This window comes from Crotalus tigris, unplaced genomic scaffold, assembly GCF_016545835.1.
Source record: "Crotalus tigris isolate CLP2741 ecotype Arizona unplaced genomic scaffold, ASM1654583v1 scf7180000024401.5802323, whole genome shotgun sequence".
Lineage (NCBI taxonomy): Eukaryota > Metazoa > Chordata > Lepidosauria > Squamata > Viperidae > Crotalus > Crotalus tigris.
The window spans coordinates 4,001,290-4,026,540 of NW_024100569.1; the positions used below are offsets into that span (position 1 = coordinate 4,001,290).

The following is a 25,251-nucleotide window of genomic DNA, read 5'->3' on the forward strand; positions in this document are numbered from 1 at the left end:
ACTTGTGCATTTGGTTTTTCTTGCCTAAATGTAGAACCTTGCTTTTTTTCACCATTGAATTTCATTTTGTTAGTTAGTGCCCAGTGTTCAAGTCTGTCCAGATCCTTCTGTATCTGAATCCTGTCTTCTGGAGTGTTGGCTATTCCTGCCAGCTTGGTGTCATCTGCAAATTTGATGAGTTCCCCATCTATCCCTTCATCCAAATCGTTGATGAAGATGTTGAAGAGTACTGGGCCCAGAACAGAGCCCTGGGGCACCCCACTACACACTTCCTTCCATATAGATGCAGTTCCATTGAGGACCACTCGCTGAGTACGGCCGGTCAGCCAGCTACGGATCCATCTGGTGATGGTTCTGTCTACCCCACATTTTTCTATCTTGTCAAGTAGTAGGTTGTGATCTACTTTATCAAATACCTTACTGAAGTCCAAGTAAATTATGTCCACAGCATTCCTCTGATCCACTAATTTTGTCACTTGGTCAAAGAATGCAATAAGATTTGTCTGGCATGATCTATTTTTGACAAACTCCCAACTCTGGCAAAAGAAGAAATAAGCAGTGAAATGGCCCAGGCTAAACTTTGATAAGTAAGGAGTTTGACTAGCGGGTACATCAGTAATTGAAAAGTCGGTTATCATGAATCAGTAGAGGAGTGTCTGATCATTGTATCATTTTAATAGACTCACTGTTCTACCAACTAAACTTTTTCTCATGCAAATCGTGAAAGATAACGTTTAAAAGCATTTTTTAGCACATTTAGTACTGTCATTGATACTTTCCACATTCCCACAAAACATTTCAGAAAGCTTCAGAAAATTACAATTCTTTAGAACTCTGACTGGTTCTTGACTTCATGTTTCAGACTGGTTTTTATTACCAAATAGTAGTTCTGGTCTCATATTATCTTTTTAAACAGCTTGAACATTTCCCCAGACAAGGGAAGCCCACCATTTCTTTGGTTAGTTGGTTAAATATTCTTACTATTAGGAATTCAATTGGAAATTGTTTTTCTGGAATTTAACTCTGTTATTCTGTGTTTTGACCTTGAATACATCCTGATCCTAAGGCCATCAATAACTTTGGTCCAACTGTAGTCATAAATAAGTGAATAAGTGGTTACATTTTCAAATAGAAATTTGATGTTCTATTTATATCAAATGATTCACGGATCCAATTTAGTTAAGATTGTGTTAGAGAATTTTAATTTCTCTATTGGTAAAAAAATAAATCAGAAGCTCTCACAGTTGACTGCATTTAGCTGATTCAAATAACTTTATATTTATATAAAAATATTTACAATACCATTCTTCTTTACAGCAACATAGCTTAATTGAAGACTTCTTACAGAGACAGACCAGAGACAGACATGAGACTGGAAATCCAGCTCCTAACTCAATATTCTTTTTGCACAGACTCAATAGCACTTTCTTCACATTGGCTGACTGAGTTACCACATGACTCTTCCTGTTCATGAATATTCCAACACTCCTCCCTTCATGACAGGAAGAGACATCAGACCTATTAATACATTCTTTAATTGCAAAAAACCTTGTGCCACTAACCTGGCCTTATACTGTACATCATTATTTGGCAATACCTTTTTCTTATATACCCACTTACAACCCACAGCTTTGGTTCCCTGTGGCAAAGTCACTGATTTAAATACTTCATGGTCTCCCATGGATTTCATCTCTTTATCCATGGCCTCCTTCCATCTTTCTTGTTCAGCTTTTGGTAATGCCAACACCTCTTTATAACTTCTTGGCTCATACCACACATTGCAAACCTTTACCTTGCTGGCAGAATACCTGTCAGGCGGAATTCCTTTATTACATCGCTCTGACCTACGTGGTATTAACTGCTCCTGTGTCTCAAGTCTTTCTAGCTTCATGTCTTGTTCAGCTTCTCCTCCCTGAACATTGACATCTTCAATCATTTTTCCATCATTAGATGAGTTATTGTCACGAAACAGATCGCTGTCATTAAGTGAGACATACCCAGAATTTTCATTAATTCTGTCCCAATTTTGTTCTGCAAAATTAGCAGATCTTGAAATTATAATTCTTTTACTTCCATCACTAAAGCGATATCCTTTTGACTCTGGCTCATAGCCCACAAACCTGAGCTTTCTTGCCTTTTGCTGTCCCTTTCTTCTGATTGCTTTTGGAATATGTACCCATGCAGTACTTCCAAAAATTCTCAAATGTGCCAGTGATGGCTTTCTCCCATATAGAATGGCATATGGAGTATTATTAATGGAGGAACTCCACAGCCTGTTAACTATATAATTGGCAGTCAATATGGCTTCTCCCAATATGACCTGCTCATACCAGAATCCTCCAATAATGAATCTTTCATTGTTTGCAAAACACCATTCCTTCTTTCAGCTACACCATTCTCTGCTGCTGTGTAAGGATTTGTACGTCTGTGTCTTATCCCCAACTGCCCCAACCATTGTTGGAATTTAGTTGACATAAATTCAGTACCTCTGTCAGTTTGCAACTGACATACTTGTTGTCTGTACCTTCTCTCTACAAAACTTACCCACTGTTTGAATTGTTGTAGCACCTCTGTCTTTGCTCTAAGCAAATAGCAAAATGAATACCTGCTATAATCATCAACAATTACCAGTGCATATTTTGCTCCTCCCAAACTGGCTTGCATAGGTCCCACCAGATCTGCATGGACCAGCTCTAGAAACTCTTTTTGTTTGTCTTGTGCTATATTTACTAACTGGGAATGCCTTTGACTTCGATGCTTTGCATACTGCACAGTCCAAATATGTTTTGCATCCCTTCAAATTTAGCCCTTCTGCAAAATCTTGCATTTGCTGCAAAACTTTAAAGCTTGCATGGCCAAGTCTTCTATGTAGAAGATGAACACATGAATCATGCTCTGCAACAGTCTTAAATATATGGGAACATTGAACCTTTTGTCCCTGCAATACATATAGATTATCTTCCTTTATGCCTTCTGCACAAATATTCCCATTCCTTTTGATGAGACACTTCCCATTTACAAAAATGACTCAAAACCTTGTTTGTCTAAATTAGACACACTTAACAAATTATGTTCCATCTCAGGTACACAAAGCACATTGGTAAACTTTGATTCCAAATATGGAATTTTTACATCGCCTCTTCCAATGACTTTTGCTTTCTGGCCATTTGCCAAAGCCACAGCTTCTTGTGCTACTGGAACAAACCTGCAAAATAATTCAGTCATTAATAATTGTTTGACTTGCTCCACTATCTATTAGCCACTTGTCTCTGTTGTTGCTATTGCAAACTTTTGCAACACTAAAATGTTCCTTTTGCAAAACAGTCCTTTTTCTTTGCACAAATGTCTTGTTCTGCAAATTGTTCCTTTGCAAACAGTTCCTTTGTAAATGTGTCTTTTTTCCACAAATGTAGCAAGTCTTTTCCCGCTTTCTGCTTGCTCTCTGCTTGCAAAATCTCTCCTTTGTTGCAATTTGGTCCCGGTACTATCTGCTTGTTTCTTCTCCTCTGGAGACTTGCAGTCTGGACCCCCTCCTCAGGAATTTCTTCTCCTCGTGGCTGCTTCTAAAATGGCATTTTTCTTCTTCATTAAGCAAACATGAATTTAAAGCCTCAAACTTTCTCTTCTTTGCACTCAAATATTGCAGAAACTGTGTCCCAGGTTTTATCTAAACTATTCAACACCAATAAAACCTTCTGGGACTCAGGGAATTTAATCCCATGTTGTTCTAAGTCCAAAAATAAACTTTGCATTTTATTTAAATGCTGTTCCACAAATTCACCTGGTTGCAAACAGGCCCTGTAAAGTTTTCTTGACAATTGCACTATGTTGCAAGCAGAAACATTCACGTGCACAGCTCTCAATTTCAACCAAATCTCCTTTGCAGTCTTTAAATTTGCAACATTTAGAAATTGGTCATCATCTAAATTCAAGATAAGATAAGCCATAGCTTGATCATGGCTTTTCTGATCTGCTGCTGCAAACACTTGTGGTGGATTTTCAACAATATACCACAGCTCTTTTGTTTTCAGCAAACATTCCATTTTTGCAGCCCACACAATGTAATTCTTCTGGCCCAAACGAGGCACACAGCTTTCCTTAAATTCCATTGCAGCCCTTCTGCTAATTCTGCCTTGTTTTTATACTTTCTAAACACAGGCAATTTCTTCCAGCTTTAAATTACAATGCAGTCCTTAGTAAGCTCTGGGCCCATAACCTGTTAGAGAATTTTAATTTCTCTATTGGTAAAAAAATATATCAGAAGCTCTCACAGTTGACTGCATTTAGTTGATTCAAATAACTTTATATTTATATAAAAATATTTACAATACCATTCTTCTTTACAGCAACATAGCTTAATGAAGACTTCTTACAGAGACAGACCAGAGACAGACATGAGACTGGAAATCCAGCTCCTAACTCAATACTCTTTTTTTGCACAGATTCAGTAGCACTTTCCTCACATTGGCTGACTGAGTTACCACATGACTCTTCCTGTTCATGAATATTCCAACAGATTTCATGGCATTACATATAGGCAAGTAGAGGTTATGCCTATTTTGCTGGATTTTCCTAGATTTGAGGGGAGAGGATTTGCTCATTTACCTCATAATTTTTGTCAGTGTGAATTGTAGGCCTATCACAAAAAATGTGCACTTGTTATAAGTAGAAATAGCACTTAGACTTCTATACTGCTTCATAGTGTTTTACAGCCCTCTCTGAGCAGTTTCCAGAGTCAGCATATTGCCCCCAACAATCTGGGTCCTCATTTTACTAATCTTGGAAGGATGGAAGGCTAAATCAACCTTGAGCCAGTCAGAATTGAATTCCTGGAATGAAACACTGCATTCTAACCATTGCGCCACCATAGCTCAAGTCTTATATTATGTGATGGAAGCATAATTACTTCATTCAAGACAGTAATTTCTAGTTAATAGTTGAAGAGATTATATCTCCAGATTATAATTTCTTAATTTATTCTATGTTTTATAAATATCTCAATTTCTGTACAGTTGTTGTTTTCTTTAAAAAGCTACAGGAGCCCTCAGTAATAAATATGAAAAGAAAAGATAGAAGTATCAGGCACTCCTTTTCACAAATGAACTGATTAATTTCCTGGATCTTATTTTCATACCAAAGCCTGAGAAAGAAAAAGGTTTGCTCTGAATCGTCCTCTGACAATGATCCAGTGAAAACTGAAAATAACATCAAAGACACCCATTCCTTCACTCTCCTTTGTTAGTAGTGCATGACTGGGTTCATCTTCTGATCCTTGCTTGCTCTGCAGGAGTCCAGAAATACAAGTTGCAATGGTGATATTTACAAGTGCATCTGCTCTTTGACAAGCAGTTCTAACAAATATCATAACACATTTTCCTCCTGCAAAAAGTCAAGATTCTGTGAACTCTGTGCCTCTGCCTGCTCTCCCACCACCAGAGATTCGCATCCGTATTTTTATGTGATGCCATGTTCCTGGATTTTTATGAATAAATGCAAGAGGGCATGATATTGTGTTTCTGCAGAAGACCTTGTACAGAATCCCAAATTATTTTCCATCTGTGCACTGTTATAAGAAGAACTTTCGTAACACTTAAGTACTTTTTTTTAAAAAAAACATTTTTGTCTTCTGGAGGCAAAACTGTGAGTAGTACAATTCTTTTTTGTAACTAATAACTCAGAGAATTCTATAAGAAAAAAGAGAAGCCTTTAACTCGAAGTTTATGAAGTATAATTGGTGCTGAATTAAAAAAAATAAGAATGCATATAAATGACAACTACCTCCTTATAAGTTAAAAGGTTTCTATTTATAAATTACATTAGATGTTAGGAGAATTAATTATAGCTCTAGGAGATCTGATTTTAATTTTATATTTCAGATGTTGCAATACAGTTTTCATTTTTTTAATTATAATTTGCATTATATTTCTACTAAATTATCCTAAATTAATCTGAAATATGAGTAATCTTTATTCTTTAATCAACATATCTATGTTCAATTGGTGGGATTATACTGGATCAAACCCAGTATAATCTCCTGTTCAAGGAGTAGGTTTTTGTTTCAAAGATCTTTTAGAAAATAATCAGAAAATTGTAGACTTTTCCCAACCAATTTCTAACTTGTCTGAAATAACAGGCACACCCTAAATTTTTCTCTATAGCTTTTCCCATCCTTCCTTTCAACAATTTATTAGTTTATTAAACCAATTTATACAGCCACCCATTTCACAAACAAGCAAGTTTAGGCAGCATAAAAGAGAGCTAACATTTAATAAATACTTTAAAAAGTATAAAAACCAAAATAAAACACAGAATAATAGACAAAGGGATTATAAGCAGCATAGCCACTACACTAGTTCACCTGTCATCTGAATTCTCAGGTCTGCTGGCATAACCAGATCATGAGGGACCTCCAGAGGCTTAGTAGTGATGAAGCCAACCTTACCTCAGAGGAGAGGAGATTCCATGGCACAAGCACCAGAATAACAGAAAAACAGAGTTGGAAGGGACCTTGGAGATCCTCTAGTCCAATCTCCTGCTCAAGCGCCCAAGGAGAAAAGGACCATCACCCAGCGCCCACCAAAACAGTCTGTAATACATGGTCTCTCTGCTAGAACAGGTAGCCGAAACAAATAAAATCCAGGAGAGGCTCTCCCTCAAATAACCCAAACCCCTGCAGTCAGCATCAGCATACTTAAGCAGAGCTGTACAATTTCTACTTTTATTATGTTTTTATATTATATGTATTAATTTATTTATTTGAATTATATGGCTACCCATCTCAGATATATGAGTTAATGTGGCTACCAATGAATTTGATATGTAAACCATAAACAAACTTTTTGGTGGCTAGAAATCACACTTTCGGTTTTCTGTTATTTGCAATGGTCAGATATTGAAGGGTGCAAAGTAATGTAATGATTTCATTAAAGCAGCTGCTAGATATTTGCTAAGGCATTTCTTTATTTACTGAAATATATTGGAGGATATATTGGAAACATTCATTCATAGCTGATTTTTCGGCAGCCTTTTCCAAAAGCACTTTTATCTCAATCCAGATGACTTTCAATATTAAAACGCAGTAAATGAAAGTGATATTGAAAGATAGATTGCAGGTGAAATCAAATACTAGCAGAAGAGGATTCTTATTTCAAGGTTTGGTGATTTATTGAAAATGTGAATACCAACTTTTCTGTGCTGTGTTGACTAATCATGGATCATATTATGGATAATAATATAAACCATTAAAAAATAGAAGCATTAAAAACTCTTCAAATGGTTGAAATTCTCTTTCCTAACAATAATGAGCTATTATCATCAATAGTAATAATAACTGCTAATGGCAAATTGTTCTATAACCTAAAACCCACCACATAACATGCTAAAAGAAAAAAAGAGATTCAGTTTGGTCTAGTGCTGTGGTGGCGAACCTATGGCATGCGTGCCACAGGTGGCACGCAGACCCCTCTCTGTGGGCATGTGTGCCATTGCCCAAGTCCTAGGCCTTCAGCTGGGTTTTTAAAAACCTTTTTGCTTTAGGCCTCCACCACTGTATGCAAAGAAAAGAGGTTCAATCAATTTCAACTTCTTGCAGGAAAAAAAAGATCTTGCAAAGTTGGAATTGATTGATTGAACTTTTTAGTGCCACCCAATTTGCTGTTACCACTGCAGCCATGTCCACCCAATGGGCCACGCCCACCCAATAGGCCACACTCACCCAATGGGCCATGCCCACCCGGCACCCGAAGATACATAAGTGGGTTTGGGGTTGCAGTTTGGGCTCTTGGTCTCTCAAAAGTTCGCCATCTAGTGATTAAGAAACTAGACTAGAAACCAGGAGGCTGTGAGTTCTAGTCCTGCCTTAGGCATGAAAGCCTGCTGGGTGGCTTTGGGTCAGTCACTCTCTTTCAGTTCAATTTACACCACTGGATTGTTGCTGTGGGGAAAATAGGAGGTGAAAAGAGTAGTGGGTGTATTCACTGCCTTGAGTTATTTATAAAAATAAGAAAGGGAGGATAAAAAAAATCTAAAAAAAAAATCTGCTAATTTTATCCATAGTGAGATCTTCAGAAATGCTTTAATAACCACAGAAGTCAGTGTGGGAATAAGCACACTATAACTATTCATAGCCCAATCTAGTTATATACTCAGCCTCAACTACTTATAAAACTGAGAGATATCTTATATGAAACGTGGCATGTAGTCATCAACTTATGACTACAGCTGGGACAGGAATCTTGGTTCTTAAATAAATAGTCATTAAGCAAGATGATACACAACTGTCCATGTGACTGCTTCACTTAACAATTGCTGTCCCAGCACTCTTGGTTGTGATCATTAAGTGATCTCACAAGTTGTTAAGCAAAGAGTAAGGAATGCAGGTTGCTTTAGGAGGGTAAGGGAAGATCCTAAGAGACTCTGCTCAGGAGCTGAAAATTTTCCCTGCTGAACTCCAAGCAAGATTTTCAGCCTCCGAATTGAGAGACATTTGCATGTAGCATGTGCCAGGCTGCCCAGGGCCTCTCCCACCCCCACCGCCTCCTCCACCCCATCAACATCCTCCTGCATTTTTTTTCTTTATTGTGCTGCCCATCCGTATAGGAGCTGAAGATCTTCCCTGCTGAAATCCAAGCAGATTTTCAGCCCCTGAGTGAACAGATACTTGTGTCAGCCTGTGCTTGGCCTCCTCAGGCCTCACCCACCTGCCTGTGACACCCCACACTTCTTACCTCCTGCATTGATTATCTGCTCTCTGTGTTTTGGCTCCTCTTCCCCAAAGCTGGTTGAAAGAACTGTTCTCAATATAGCCAATCCCATGAATGAAGACATAAACAAAAGTCTCTTTATCCCTCTTTTATGTAACAAGATTATCCATAGAGTCTGTTGCAGATCTCTTTTTCTTTTCTTTATCTGTGAAGGATGCCTGTTGCTTTTCATACTGGGAAAGTTTTTCCTTCTCAAGTGGAATACATATCAATGTTTATTATTACTATTGCTATTCTAATTATGAGGAGCAAATCCTTGTAAGAATCACACTAAACACAACTTCACTTTGATGTTTAAAAGAATGGGAAGCAGAGATGCATTTTTCTCAGGCTTTGAATGTTGTGCTGATAATTTTCCCCCTTAAAAGTAATGAGTTTCTTCCTGTGACCACTAGCTGAATGACTAAAATGATGTAAATGTTAATTTCAAATTTAAGTCATATGTCATTTAGTTCCATGCTCTAAAAAGACAATTTTGTGGAAATTCAAAGAGCTCATAGGTGTAAGTTCTGCTGTCAAAACAAACTGAAGCCAACCATGCTCAAGCAAATATTTGGTACCAAAGTTCTACTGATTGTTCAAAAAAGAAATGTTTATACTTGAGTTTTACATTGAGAGTAAAGGCTATTGCCAGAATATGTCAGAGGACAGTTCTCTAGAATAGGCAATCTGTTGATAGAACTGGCCCCTCCACTTGCTCAAGGCCTGAATTGCAATAAAGGATGAACCTTTCTACCAACAAGTCAACAATTACAGTAAGTGATAAGTGCCTGTAAAGAAAGGTTCTCTTTTCTGAAACTTCTACAATTTTTCTAAATTATCTCCTGTCATGTCCCATTAGCTCTGAGTCACTAAGTTGCTGTTTCTGTAGCAATGAATGTTTGATCATAGCAGTCAGTATGTGTCTTTCCCATATTCTTCATAACTACTTGCTGCTCCTGCAAATTACAAATTTCTACAATACCTGATGACCAAATTAAGTTATATACTAATAAGATATAGGTCCAAGAACTGTTGTATTATAAATACTGGTAAGGAAAAGTAGGATATGAGAAGAGAGACAGAGATAGACTGCAAATTAAAAAGCAGGAAACAGATAGTAGAAATAAATGGACAATTCACAATAGTGAAATGTATATAGCACATCCAGGTACTTCCAGCAGTTGATGTTATATTTTAATTGGTATATAACTGGTCTGGAGTTAAGTCCAGCAGTGAGATGGTTATATTTGGTAATGAGTCCAGGCTGTTCTGGATGATAAAGTCAAAAAGTGACAGCAGGGACTTCCAGTTTGCCATGGCGGCACTGCAGATGCTGGATGACGAGCTCTGTCTTTTGCGTCTGGTTTTGTCCTAGAAAGGGTCAAAAGTCACCCTGTAGGGGTGACGAGCAAGGAGGGGACCCCTGCTTGATTCTGGAAGGGTGGTAGCCCTTCTGTCAGATCTGGGGAAGCCCTCCAAACTGGCAGGGGAAAGCAATATGGCTTGTCACTAAGCTGCTGACAACCGAAGTCAAAATCACCACCAAGCACCTTTAAAGCAACGCAGATGAAACTGGGTGAGATCTGATCTTCTCTTTAAGACTTTAAGTATCTTTTCCTGTAAAAGCTGCCCAAAGAATCTTTCCCCCTGTGAGGAGAGAGGGAAGGGAATTTCTACCCCACCCTCTAAGAACAGCGGTGACTAACTACCCAGGGGAAACAGAACAACTATAAGAACAATTTTAATCTAGTTGGATGTATATGCGTTTGAAACTTGGGGACCAAAAGTGTTCCTATTCTTACTGGAGACATTTGTTTTTATCTAAAAAAAAGAAATAAGACTTGAAAAACTATCATAAAAACTTTGGGCTTAAAAAACTTTAAATGGCATCAGTAACATCTTATGGCGAAGTATGGTATTACAACTTGTTATTGCTTAAAAGAGACTTAGCTCGAAGCCCAGATTCCAGAAAAAAAACTTCTCTGACCTTGACAGCTACCACCTGTGGAACAATTTAGGTGCAAAGAAGGAACTTTGGGTGGCATATCTGGTCTGTTTGAACTATGAATGTAAACTTTTATTGACTTTCAGAGTTATACGTGGGGAATTGCTTTTCTATTTCTTTACATGAGAAATAGGAATGTGTTATCACACGAGATGATGGAATACCTTGGACTATAAACTCTTACTTGACAAGTAAGACCACCTATAACATGTGAAATAGATGTCCCATACCTAGCTATAAAAAAAAAAACTATTCTTAATGTTTGATTCTAAAATCTTCAACTTAGCATACTATCAAGAGAATATGGATGAAGATCAGGAAAAAATCCTTTCCATCTTGAAATCAATACACGAAACCATCCTTTCAGCTTGTGACAAAATAAGATGAAACATAAAGGAACAACATGCCAACTTAAATATACAAACCCAGATCTTTACTATAACTAAAGAACTAACAATGCAGAAAATAACAGGAGAAATGGAACAACTAAATATTAAGACAGAGGACTCAATTGACCAACAGATCTAGCCAATGGAAAAATCAGAACAGGGAGTGATAACACTGGAAATGGAAAAGACTTTTTACAAAAATCAGAAGAAATTTGAGGAAAAGGAGGAAGAACAGATTGAATGGAAGATAAACCTATCAGGACAATTATGGGAAATTGGAGTAATAGGAAGGCAATCTAATAAATACAAATGAGCTCGTTCTTCCCAAAAAACTGCAACCAACTGGTCTTTCTTATTCCAAATAATATATATAATAATAGAGGGAGAACTACTGTATTTGATGATTCAAAAGCATTGAAATGAAAGGTTAGTTGGCAAAGGAAGAAAGTCAGAGTAAGGCTGAAGAAAATAACAATTTTGATTTATTAGAGGGGATATTATATTACTAAGTAGAGGGTTGAATATGATGGAAAATAGATAATTTTTAGAAAAGAAATTAACATTATTTGAATAGGTAAGATGTGTAACCAGACTAATAGACTTTGGTATGAAAAGGGAAAAAGGAAGAAGTTGAGATAAGGGACATTTTGGTTACCTAATATAAAATATTTGAAAATTAGTTGAAAATAAGAATTCTGTTTGCCCAATATGAGATAATAGATATTACCAGAAAAAGAGGTTACCTAAAGCTTGAAAATTATAAATACCAAATGTTAATTTGAATATTGATGGAAAATTAAAACATGGGAAGAAAGCAATAACAGGACATTGATTGTATATAAGGATTCAATATAAACACAATTAAGATATGTATAAGCTAAAAATTATTGATAAATGTAACAAAGATGTTTTTACAGTTGATAACAATAAGAATTGTATTAGCCTAATATGAGATAGTAGATATTAAGGGGAAAAAGAGAGGAAATATCTGATGTTGTAACATGAGATTTATACTAAAGATTTATGTATGTTATTGAACTATTGATTAACCCAGTCACCACGTTGCTTTTTAAATACTTAATTGTAAAATTAGAAAACTAATAAAATATTATTAAAAAAGTGACAGCAGAGTTCAAAAATCATCTCTTCAGAGTAAGAGAAATAAATTCAAAATGACAAACAAGTATAAAGTGATACATGTTAATATGCAAAATCCAAACTTCACCTATATACAGAAGGGTTATGATCTGGCAGTGGGTGACCAGTAAAAGAAAGACTTTTGGACAAGTTGATGACAACCCTATGTAAAACTGCTGTAAAGAAAGAAAATTCCATGCTTGGAATCATTAAAAAGGAACTGAAAATGTAACTGCTGATATGTTAATGTCCTCACACAGATTCATGCTGATTTGGACTTGGAGTATAGTTTTGGTTATTCTAAGGTATAATAGACAGGTAGCAAAGGCAGCTACAATTATTAGAAGGCTCAACCAGCTCTCTGCAGGGAAAGACTATAGCAGTTGAGCCTCTTGAACTTGGAATGGGAGAGAGTAGAGAGCCATGATAATGGTAAATAAATTAAGCATGGCATACTTAATTTTGTGAGAGATAGGTCTCCTTCCTTTTTTCACTAAGAAACAGAAAAAGCAGCAGGACAAAACTCTCTTGCTTAATCCTCTTCTTTTTTTCTCTAATTCCTAAGGTAAAATGAAAATGTAAGCATGACTGGAGCTTTGAACACCTAAACTCTTTCAAGAGGTAAGTGGAAAAAGGAAGGAAACATTATCTTCCAATAATGGAGGGAAAGAAAGAAGATTCCTAGGGCATTTCTGTGCAAGGGCATCATGCTGCTTTTCTAGCCCTTGGATTCTGTGTTATTCTGTCTAGCACTGATTGCCCCATTTGGGTTAATTTCTATTAGAGGACATTGCTTCACTTAAGCATCACTTAAATGCTAAAATCTTCAGCCAAGCCTGGATACAACCTGATCACAAGAGATCCCAGATTTTCTTGGATAAACCAGTTATCCTTGAAATCCTGCACTAGAAGACTTGCTTGATAAACCTTAGCATTTCATGAAGGTATCTGAAAGTCACAATTATTTTTGCCTTGATGGCTAATACTACTCCTTATTATTCTTTACTATGTCTTCATTCTTTACTCACTGTAAGATTCAAAATGGCTTTATTGTATTTCTGAGGTGTCATGGGCAATCTCTGCTTTAGCTTGGGCTTGGTATAAACAATAAACTTATTTTAGACTGTAGGAAATCCTAGAATGCTATGAGTTAAGTTGCCTATTAAACAGAAATCAAGTATATCCTCATTAGAACAGAATAGCTCAAGAGTCTGGCTCCAAAACTTACTTTTCCTGTACTCAGTAGTTTACTTATGATCTAATTGAAAGCAGTGTCAAACTTGAATATCATTTCGGGGAGTCTCCTTTGGAAGAAATTGTGGCTATATAAATTTGATTAATAAATAAAAAATAAAATATTTTTGTGTAAGAATGATGAGGCCTCCACTTTGCCATTGGAGGAGACTTGTGCATCACACTTGTCCCAGATCCTGAACTTCAAGTCTCGTAGAAAAAAAAAAACATTAGTCAGAGGCTTTGCAGTTTTCTTTCCCTCTCCCAGACAAAAGGAGTGGGCTAATGTTGTCAATACATTGCCCTTGTTTTCAGCATAGGGTAAACCTGTATGCAAAATGCCAAAGTATTGCTCTTCTTCCCAAATCTTTGGGAATGGAGATGAGGAGATTTCTGTTGTTGCTGCATCTGTAGCATTCAGGCCAAGGCCACGATTATCACTCAGAATTTCTGAGTCATCGGAATAGCAAGTTACTATGAATTGAATTTTAAACTGTTAACTCTGTTAACAATTGTGAAATCTCTTAACAAAGAGCCCTAAACACTCTATTTAATTTAATTCCTACAACGGTTCTTTAATATCCATGTATATGAGAAAATTAACCAAGTTAAAGTGTAAAAAAATAAAGATAGTAGCAATGTGGCTACAGGTGCAAACAGAGGAAATTCCAAGGAAAGGAAAAGAAATGATGAAGAGGGTGGGAAAGTCAGCCCCCCCCCCAGAGAAAGAAATATTTTGGGGAATATTAAAAAGATAGAATATATTTCTCCAAAGGAATAATGGAGAAGATATTTAAAAAGGCAGAAACGTCTCCCTCCCCCCAGCCAGAAACTCAGCAGGAACCAGGTCTGTAGAACTGCAGATGTGACAATCCTTTCAGAAAGGCTGGAGTCAGGAAGCCTGGAACTGATAAGATTAGAAAGACAAAAGATCCCTAGAATCAACAACCCCTCACCCAAAAAAATCCAACACAGGACAGCCACAGCCACAGGGAAGCAGGATATGATCTTTAGGACATAATAGAATTAACCCACCAATACCAAAAAGGGACACTGAAGCTCAGGTCAAAGTTCATGCACAGGAACAGGAAACAAACACAAAAGCCCAAGAAGGTATAAAAACCCACCACTCCCAGCTACATGTGGTCAGCTGCTTCAGAGCCTCATGTCTTGTGGTTCTGCTCTTCAATAAACTACAATCTTCTTTCTGAAGCAGTCTCCATTTTGTTTATTCCTAGCTTGGACTGGACCCTGATGAAGATTTTTCTTTCAACAAGGATATCAGAAGGGGAAAAAAATCTCAGAGAAAGGAACAGGAGTTGTGTCTGGGACATATTTATATTTGTCATCTTGCTCAGATTCCCTTAATTTCATAATTGGACTTGACATCTCTCCACAAGATAAATGAGGCAACATTGAAAGGACGAAGAGCTTTGTCTGCAAATGATTCCCTGTGTAGATTCTCTCAACATAGAGAATCTCTAACATTCAAAGCACTCATAATTGATGGCTAACAAAAAACTTTATTTACTTTGGAGAAAGCTCTTTCTTGATTATTCAAAATAATTGTTAGGCAGGGAGCAAACATTCAAATTGTGTGATTTATGCTTAGCCACTTAACAGTTTTCCTGTTGCAACTCCACTGAAGACAGAATGTGGTTTTTTCCATTTATTTATTTACTTGACTCCATCCTGGCCCAATGGACTAGGTTCTACTAAAGGAAGGGTATCTCTATATTTTAGTATTGCAATTGTGTAATACTTTGATCAGACATAAAATCTTTCAGGCTTGAAGCGTATAACTGTAAAATAGAAAACATTATTTCATCACAAACAACGCTTGCTATGTAAAAGTGAGATCTCTGTAGGAATTTGTTGATGTGAAGTTGAGCTGACACCATTAGCACTGAGATTAACATGGTGAAATCTCACTGCATTTAATTTAGCTCATGCAGTTCCTTTTTATCCATATATAGACACAGTAGAAAAAGCCATTTTCTCTTGTCTCACTTATAGCATAAATGTGAAGTCTTGCTGCATTTTTCTTCAAAGATTAATTTTCAAAATATCAAAACAGCTTACCCAGCATGCTCTTTTTCCTACCAGGTTTGTTGGAGATGAAGCTAGCAGCAATTTACAAGAGCCATTCTATTTTTGTATCTAATAAGAGAGAGAAGCAGACAATCTTCTGGTACACAGATTCACTTTTTAAAGGGCTTTTCATCCATTTGATTCATTCACAGTCTTGTGCAAGCTTTTTTATTATTATTATTAAATAGCCCAATGCATTATTTTCTACAGATTACTCCCTGCCTCCCCAATCAGAATATGGTGAATATATGGAATTATATGGAAAGCATGGACTTTAAGTTTGAAAAAGCAAGTGTGTTGTTTTGATTCTTTTCTATAGTAGTAGCCTAAGTAAAATATTGGAAAACACGAACAACATAAAATATATCCAGTTTGTCAAATACGAACATTTTGTTATGTCAGCAAACAAATGTGATACTTTGAGGAGTTTTGATATAATATATATTTCTAATTAATTTTCCTTCATAGTGCTTCAATTGTCATGGATTTTAGCTAAGCAATGACAAGTGTAACATTTGTGAGCAACTGTGATTAATCTCTGTTTCCATATTAGAAGTGTTTTGAACATTTATTATGTTTCTTGAAAAAACTAATTTATGCTAATGTTGAAGACAAGAACAAGATTTAGGACTGAACCCTTTTCTCTTTTGAGGATCATGTGACTAATGTAAATGTCTAATTCAATACTGTACATGCAGTAGTACACATTATCTACTCCTTTCTGATTAACAAAAACAAGAGATTAGTTCAGGCATGTCAAACTCACGACGTCATGTGACATCACACAACGTATCGGGCCGGTTTTGCCATTGCCAGCAATGGGGTGGGCATGGCTTCCATGTGACATGTCCGGCCCGCGGGCCAGCAGTTTGACATCCCTGGATTAGTTCTTAGATATCAAGATTTGCAAGAATTTGCAAGCAGAGAATGCACTTTGTACTTGTTCCTAAGTGGAAAGTCTTTATCCATACTTTTGCATGGTTTGGTCATATGAAGCAAGAATGAAACACAAAATTAGCAAAAATTAAATTTTGCCTTCTATATGCCTCTTCAGAAGGGGCAAACCAAGTGAGATATTAAATACAGTCAATGATGTTTTAAACACAAAATTGCATACACTACCAAACATCACAAGAATGGTGTTAAAAATAAGTTGACTCCCATAGAGTCAACAATCTATGAAGCAATGAAGCATTTTAAATCCAGAAATCCAGCAAAGCTTTGGAAATTGGTGTGAGATACATACTTTGATTAAGAGGAAAACTATTTCTAAGTTATTCTTTCCTTTGCATTATTGCTACTGTTTATATCTTTTGCCATTTTAAATCAGCAAGGTTTAAACAGAAAATATTTCACATAAATATATAAACAATTCTTTTTTTAACTCTTCCTAAACCTATTTCAGCTCAATAATAGAAGATCTGAATAACCAAATGATAAAACTTTAATTTGAAATGAACAAGTGAAAATATATGCTATGAGCATCCCCTAGAAAGAAAAACAATTACGGTAAAGCCAAAGTTTACTTTGCAGAAACTAATGTCATCTTGATTTGAATTTGCTCTGTGAGTAAACAGAGATGATTTAAATTTCCTTAATACAGTGGTACCTTGGTACTCCACTGCTTTGAAACTCATCAGATTTGGTACTTAGTGCATTTTGACAGGAACATTTTGTACTCATTCTTTGTTTGGTACTCAATGCATAAGCTAGAACTTGTCAGTGTCAGTTGCCTTGTGACTCACTTCATTATTCCTTATGGGAAAAAATGGTTTGGTATTCATCATTTTTGGTACTCATCATGCCTCCCGGAACCAATTAACAATGAATACCTAGGTACCAATGTATATGTAAGCTTTTCTTTTCATACGTTTGAATTTTATGACCCATTGAAAATGCCTTAAAAGGCAAGTTGGTGAATATCAAATATCACAGGTATGTACCCAAGTTCAGCTTTACACTGTAAACCAGGGGTCCCCAATCTTTGGTCCATGGATTGGCACCAGGCCGCAGCATGCCAGAAACTGGGCCACGCAAACAAGCAAAGACCCATCTGTGGGATGCTGGCGATACATAAAACCCCCTCCGGTCCACAGAAAAACCTCTCTCCACGGAACTGATCCCTGGTGCCCAAAAGGTTGGGGACCTCTGCTGTAAACCATTCCTTCCTTTTGGAAAAGGAATGGATGATATAATGCAATTTTCAGGTTGACATGTTGGGCTTGTGAGTTTTGTCACGGATGTTAATCCCTCATTGTTGTTTAAGGTTAGATGTTGCTTCAATGGTGACTAGTGTGATGACTGGGAAAATATTTTGTAACGTTATCTGGGATTTGTTTAATTATATGAAAGCTAAAGAAGTGGACAGGGTTCTGCAGAATGTATTGCCAGTTGATTCTAATGGGGCAAGGCAATCGTGAGGATACCTAGGTACCAAGCCATATTTTTTTCTGAATGTGTAATGTTGACAGTGCACAGACAGTGATACAGACATGCTCTCTTTTTTCATCTTAGTTACACAGATATTATCTCTCAGCCTATTATTGTTATCATAAGGAATTTAGAACAACTACAAGTGCACTGTTCCAAGCTCTTTAAAATTGTCCTACATAGTTTGTTATAAAATTATAATAAATCTAGCAAATAAAAATAAGAGGTGTGAATTAGATATAATCAGGATTTTAGAGTAAAAAATAATTATGAAAGATATGCTATAAATCTTAAGAACTGCCCTCAACTCTTCTTAGTCTAATGGAAAAGAGCTACCAAAATTGTTAACCTCAATTTCACAGTTGACTGACAAGAGTCTTAGATAGACAAAATGAAACATAGGAGACTGAAGAGTCTGATGGAAACTTGAAATTGATAGAAATGTGGTCAGAGAATATTTATTTACTTTCAGCTGAAAACTCCAAAACCAGATGAATTGCATTCTATGGCTCTGAAGGAAATAACTGATAGTCTGATTGAACTTTCACATACTATGTTTGAGAAATCCTGGAGAAAGTACTAGATAACAGGAAGAGACCAAATATTATTTCTGTCTCAATAAAGAGAGAAAAGGGAAATGTCTCTCAGAAATCAGCATGGATTTGTGAAGAGCAATACCTACTAAGCTAATCGTATTTCCTTTCAAAATACCAAGGAGGGATGCTATAAACATAATTATCAAGATTTCAAGAAAAAAATAATAAAGTGTCATTTGATTAATAAGCTAGGGTGAACTGGAAATAGTTGTATAATGCAACTGTAATAATGCCTAATAAATAAATCTCTTATGCAGGAGCTAGATTCAGACTTAAATGATAAAATTCACAATCCCTTGTTTGGAACAAAAGATTATTATTTAAGGCTGATATGCCCTTGCCTACTTCCTAGGGTGAGACAGAGTGACTGGCCCAAGGTCACCCAACTGGTGAAACTAGAACTCGCAATCTCCTGTTTCCCAGCTTGGTGCCTTAACCACAACACCAAACTGGTTCTCTGACCTGATTGGAAGCACCAAATTGAGCAAGAATTTTCTGTCAATAATCTAAATGTCTTCTTCCAACTCTATGAATTTTTCGAACTTTGGAACAAAATATTATCATTTAAGGCTGAATCTAGTTCCTGCCTAACAAATTTACTTGTTAGGAAGTAGGCATTGTATTACATAACTATTTCTGCTTACCCCCAATTAATCGATATGCTGTGTAAGCTATAAGCCCAAAATGCAGGCATTCTAAATTGTGATCTAAGTCTGCATGGAAATGTTATTTTTGATATATGCACATGCATAGTATTATAACTTTTGTGTTGATGTTTGAGATATCCTTTTATATTATCATATTAATCTTATGCAAATCTTTCTATTAAATCTTCAAAGGACTAGTTTTATACAGCTATGTCTATATTAAGAACACAGATAGAAATTCTTCCTCCCCCCCCCAAACCCATCATATCATAGAAAATGTGGTTATCTTATGAAGTTGAATGACAAATTTTAGACAAATTTAAATAATGGACAAATCTTGTCAGATGAGTTCAAAGGTCTATTTAGTTGGTATTTGCTTTCAGCAGTATCCAAACTGTTATCAGTGGGAAAGCAAACACAGAATACTGTATAAGGATTAATAGCAGTTCTGCTAAATCAGGTTAAGGCTCATTTTAGTTTGTTATTGTGCCCCTCATTGTGGCAAACCAGTCACTAACTCTTTCACTGCTGTTCTACAACTGGTGTTTGGGGTTATTCTCTCCCAATCCAGAGGTAACCTTTAGTCTTTAAGCTCTTCATTGACCTGTCTTCTGTGAATTTATCAAACCCTCTTTTAAAGCCATCCAAATTAATGGCCCACACCACATCTTGTGATAATGAACTCCATAGACAGATATGAACTGATTATTTATTTGTTTTTTTTTCTTTCAAATTATAGGGTTGACTAACAGAAACAATTTTAACCAGATTTTAATGGTTAAAATATTAAATTAAAAAAAAAACAACAACCAAGATACAGTACAATAATAACAATATGCTGTGGAATATACATTTAATGACTATTCAAATGGTTCATAAATTGCCTCAACCCAGAACTGCTGCAAAAGCCAAGTTTTTAATACTTTCTGGAAGGTCAGCAGTGTTGGGGCTAAAAGGACAATAAGCACTTCATTAATAATTAATAAACATCCATTAATTACATTAATTCTGCATTGCATGGAAAAGTATTTTCTTTTGTCTGTTCTAAATCTTTCAGATCTCCTGATCTTAACATTTTAAGAAAGTAAGGGAAAAAAAACACCTCTTTTTCACATTTTCTAGCAACTAGCACGTAAACATGTACTCTCTTTAATTCTAGAGATAATAATAACTGTTATAGCTCATAGCTATTGATAACTTTATCTCTGTGAATGTGTCTCTTTTTTTTTAAAGTTCTCAAAGGTTGTGATTGTCATTATATCATGTGGTATTGCAATTTGCACAAGAGAAAAAAATGTTTCAAGTGCTTACACCACAAATTCTCCAATGTCCACCAGGACCACATAATAAATTCTTCTTCTTTGTGTGTGCTGAAGCTATTGCATCACTGTTTCTTACCTGAGACCATGAATTTCTTAAGCCTTCTTCCATTGCATCGGTTTATTCATTACCTGAGTTTATTGGCTGAACCTCCCCATTTGGTCCATCTACTTTCCAAGATATAATGCGCCAGAAAGAATGTTGCCTTCATGCTCATGCCCCAACTTTAGATAGGAAGAAGAGTGACATACACATTAATAAACAAACAAATAAATGAATTTTGCTTTTGTGCAAATAAATAAGACACAGAATAATAGTTACTAAGCTTAGTGAACTTTGGTCATGTTATGTCCTGGGCCTGCTGAGTGACTCAGCAGGTGCAGGAAGCTGCAGAGAGCCCTGGGCAGACCACATGGTTGCCCGGGACCAGACAGGCTGTCTCCAGCCTATTGCGCACACGCAAGGCGGGAGAATCCATTGCATTGATTGGCTGACACTGTCCCTGCAAAGGAGTATATAAAGGAATCCACGCCATTTTGTTTTGGTTCTGTTGGAGATTCAATAAAGAAGTATCTGTTGTTTGTCTGCCTCGTCTCAATGCCTTACCAACGCACAGAACAGAACAGGTCACATGCAGCACATTAAGATATCTGATCTATATATACTTTGCAAGCCAACATATGATCTCCATATCTCATCAACTAAGAGGTATATGAGATATTCAGAAAAGGAAACATTGACTGGATTATCTTGGCTATAAATATATTAAGATGGGGGGGGATCATTATCCTGGCATTTATTACACTTAGAAACCACAGTATGAAAGTATACACAGCATCTTGCTAATAGTAATATCAGAATAACCCAATCAGAATATTTTCTTTCTGATTAATAGATGAGTATCACTATCAAAAACTAACAGTGCTCAGCAATTGCTTGGTGATTAAAAGCCATTTCTTTCTGCTTACTTAGTATTCTACTTACTGTTTGCAAATGGGATTCTTAGGATATAAATGAGGAAAGTAAAATGTGGTACATTTTCAACTATTGACCTTCATTGTACAAAGAAATGCAAATTTAAATAGAGAGAAATTTCCCTTTGTAGATCGTCAAATTAATTAATCATAACTAGTTTCCAGTGCTATAGAAATAGAACAAAACTGTCTTGGATAAATGATTTTAAACTTTGTTCTTATAATTATGTGTTATGACGATATAAAGTGTAGAAAAATGAAGATGAACTGTAAATTAATGCCTCAAAATAAAATCTTAAAACTTTCATATAGAGCTTGTGGAAATATGCTTTTTCTAGGCACTTGAGATCATGTTATTGCATCAAATTAAGAGAATTGTTTGCTTTTGAGATATTTTGTACTTACCACCTTGAAACAAACTGACCAGAAGAGTAGAAATATTTTTTTTGTGTGTTGGAGGAAGTAATCTTGATAATTTATTTTTAGTTATATTATAAAATCTCTTTTATGTCAATATGTGAGAATAAAATCATGATATTGAGATTTTAATAGCTAGGCATATTCAGAGACAATATAAATAATACAGAATTGAGAAATTCCTGATGAGATACTGACTTTCTGCTTGGGATGTTTTCTGATTAAGATCATTGTTGTTGTTGTTAGTTGCAAAGTCGTGTCCGACCCATCATGACCCCATGGACAACGTTCCTCCAGGCCTTCCTGTCTTCTATCATCTTCTGGAGTCCATTTAAGCTCACGCCTATTGCTTCAGTGACTCCATCCAGCCACCTCATTCTCTGTTGTCTCCTTCTTCTATTACCCTCAATCTTTTCCAGCATTAGGCTCTTCTCCAGTGAGTTCTTCCTTCTCATTAGGTGGCCAAAGTACTTGAGTTTCAGCTTCAGGATCTGGCCTTCTTAAGAGCAGTCAGGGTTGATCTCCTCTAGGACTGACTGGTTTGATTGCCTTGTAGTCCAGGGGACTCGCAGGAGTCTTCTCCAGCACCATAGTTCAAAGGCCTCAATTCTTTGGCGCTCAGCCTTTCTTATGGTCCAACTTTCACAGCCATACATTGCAACTAGGAAAACCATGGCCTTGACTATATGCACTTTTGTTCGCAGGGTGATGTCTCTGCTGTTTAGTATGCTGTCTAGATTTGCCATAGCTTTCTTGCCCAGGAGCAAGCGTCTTTTAATTTCTTGGCTACAGTCCCCATCTGTGGTGATCTTGGAGCCCAGGAAGATAAAATCTGTCACTACCTCCAGGGCTGGATGCCATGATCTTGGTTTTCTTAATGTTGAGTTTGAAGCCAACTTTTGTACTCTCTTTCTTCACTAGCATCAAGAGGCTCTTTAGTTCCTTTTCACTTTCTGCCATTAGAGTGGTATCATCTTCACAGTTACTAGTTTTGAGCCAGGGTTTGCCTAATCTTGTATCTTTGGTTTTTCCTGCCTAAGTGTAAAACCTTGCTTTTCTCCATATTAAATTTCATGTTGTTGGATAGGGCCCATTGTTTGAGTCTGTCAAGATATTTTTGGACCCTGACTTGTCTTCTGAGGTGTTGGCTATTCCTGCCAGCTTAGTGTCATCTGCAAATTTGATAAGTTTTCTTTTTATTCCCTCATCTAAGTCATTTATAAAGATATTGAAGAGACTAAACCTTGTGGTACCCCACTGCTTACTTCTCTCCATGTAGATGTAGTATCATTAAGGATGACTCATTCATTACAGTTTGTCAGCCAGTTACAACTCCATCTGGTGGTGATGCTGTCTATCCCACATTTTTCTAGTTTTACAAGAAGTAGGTGATGGTCTACTTTGTTGAATGCCTTGCTAAGGTCTAACTATGCTATGTCTACAGCATTTTGCTTGTCTACTAATTTAGTCACTCTTTCAAAGAACGAAATAAGATTGGTTTGGCATGATCTGTTTTTAACAAACCCATGCTGGCTACTAATTACCGTATATTCCGGCGTATACGATGACTTTCTAAACACTTAAAATCTTCGCAAAAGTCGGGGGTCGTCTTATACGCCGGAAAAATATTTACTCAGCAAGTTTTCTCTCCCCCCCTCTCTCTCTCACTCAAAAAGAGTCCTAGGGTTATTATTAAAACCAGCCAATCAACTAAAGATATCTCTTTCCAGCCTCTATACTGGGAGTACGATAGGCATTATCTGGCTGTCGTGACAGTAAGATTTCCTGGAGGTTTAATCCCCATTCTATAATGCTACATTGCAAACTATCTCCTCTCTTCTTCCCTCCCTTTTGCATCCCAATTCCTTGCCCACCCCTCCAGAACTGCGGATTGGTAGTGGCCATCCCCTGATTAATTCATTCAAAGGAAGTAGAAAGGGATGGCCCATGTAATGGGGAAGGGGAGAAAAGAGTTGTAGGGTGGTTTTTTTATATAATGAAAACAAACCTAAGCATCTGCGTCCATTCGAGGCACTTCTCAGTGCTTCTTCATGCAGGCTTTTCAGTGTTTACCTCTCACTGCCGGTGAGAGTAGCTTGGGGGAGGCGGAGCTCATGGGTCTGGAAGGGGAGGGGTGTCAGCTAAATTCCTCTCGGATTTACGAAGCAGGAATGGAGTGGGGACAGAAAACAGCTACACAATCCTTTCGCCTGTCGACTTCTACCGAGCTTATGCAAGCAGTTTCCCCCCTCCCCGCCTAAATAAACTTGCATGGTGCATTTGTGGTGTTATTTATGACAGATCCTGGCTGGTCAATCTGGCTCCCATCTATAAGTACTGTAATGCACTGAGTTTTAATAACAAATTAAAAGGAAAGCATTTACTCCCCCCAATTACCTGAAAAGGGGGCAACTTATCACATTTGTGGAAATGCAAGTTTTCGAAGGGCGAATGCCTTTCTTACTTGGTTTATTAACTGCTTCCTTTCCTTCTTCCCTAAACATTCTGGCTGTCTCCAATTTTATTCTTGGTAGTGTTGCTTTAAAAAACTGCTGAGAAGTCCTTTTGCAGGCAGGGCAATTTTCATCAAGGTGTGTGTGCGATTGACAAGGCAGAGCCTTTGACAAACAGGCAGGCTTTCTGCTCACTCAGCTTGGAGAGGCTGTGGAGGATTCGCAGGGTGGAAGACTGAGAGGAGGAGATCCCTGTGTGCAGCCTGCTTGCTCCAAGCCAAAGCTTGCTACTGGGGGGGGGCAATGGAAGGGACCCGGGGAGTCACACGCATGCCTACACGTGCACGCACACACCCTGAGCTACTCATTTGGACTTACAGGTGGCCAATGAGAACTCAGAAACTGTGCTCCCTTTCCCCCTCCCTCATGGAAGAGGGGTAGTCTTATACGGAGAGTATAACCCAAACTCTATATTTTAACTGGAAAAGTTGGGGGTCGTCTTATACGCCCAATCGTCTTATACGCCGGAATATACAGTATAACTATTTGTTTCTAGATGTTTACAGATCTGTTTTTAAATTATTTTTTCCAGTATCTTCCCAGGTATTGATGTTAGACTGATTTGACTGTAGTTTCCTAGGTCTGTTGTTTTTCCTTTTTTGAAAATGGGAACCACATCAGCTCTTTTCCAATCCTCTGGTAGTTCCCTGGTGCTCCAGGTTTTTTTTTTTTATTGAAAAGTTTTATAAAAATTACAGTATACATCCCAAAACCCACCCACCCTAATCCCCCTCCCTCCCCCATTTCCCAGAGCT

At 37.0% G+C, this 25,251-nt stretch overlaps 1 long non-coding RNA gene across 1 annotated transcript; it reads left to right on the forward strand.

Moving 5' to 3' along the window:
• Positions 1 to 9,391: 9,391 nt before the first annotated feature.
• On the forward strand, positions 9,392 to 21,834 carry LOC120301897. The gene is made up of 3 exons (XR_005555061.1): positions 9,392 to 9,517; positions 12,841 to 12,896; positions 14,747 to 21,834. It is a non-coding gene; the product is annotated as an uncharacterized LOC120301897 (long non-coding RNA).
• Positions 21,835 to 25,251: the final 3,417 nt, after the last annotated feature.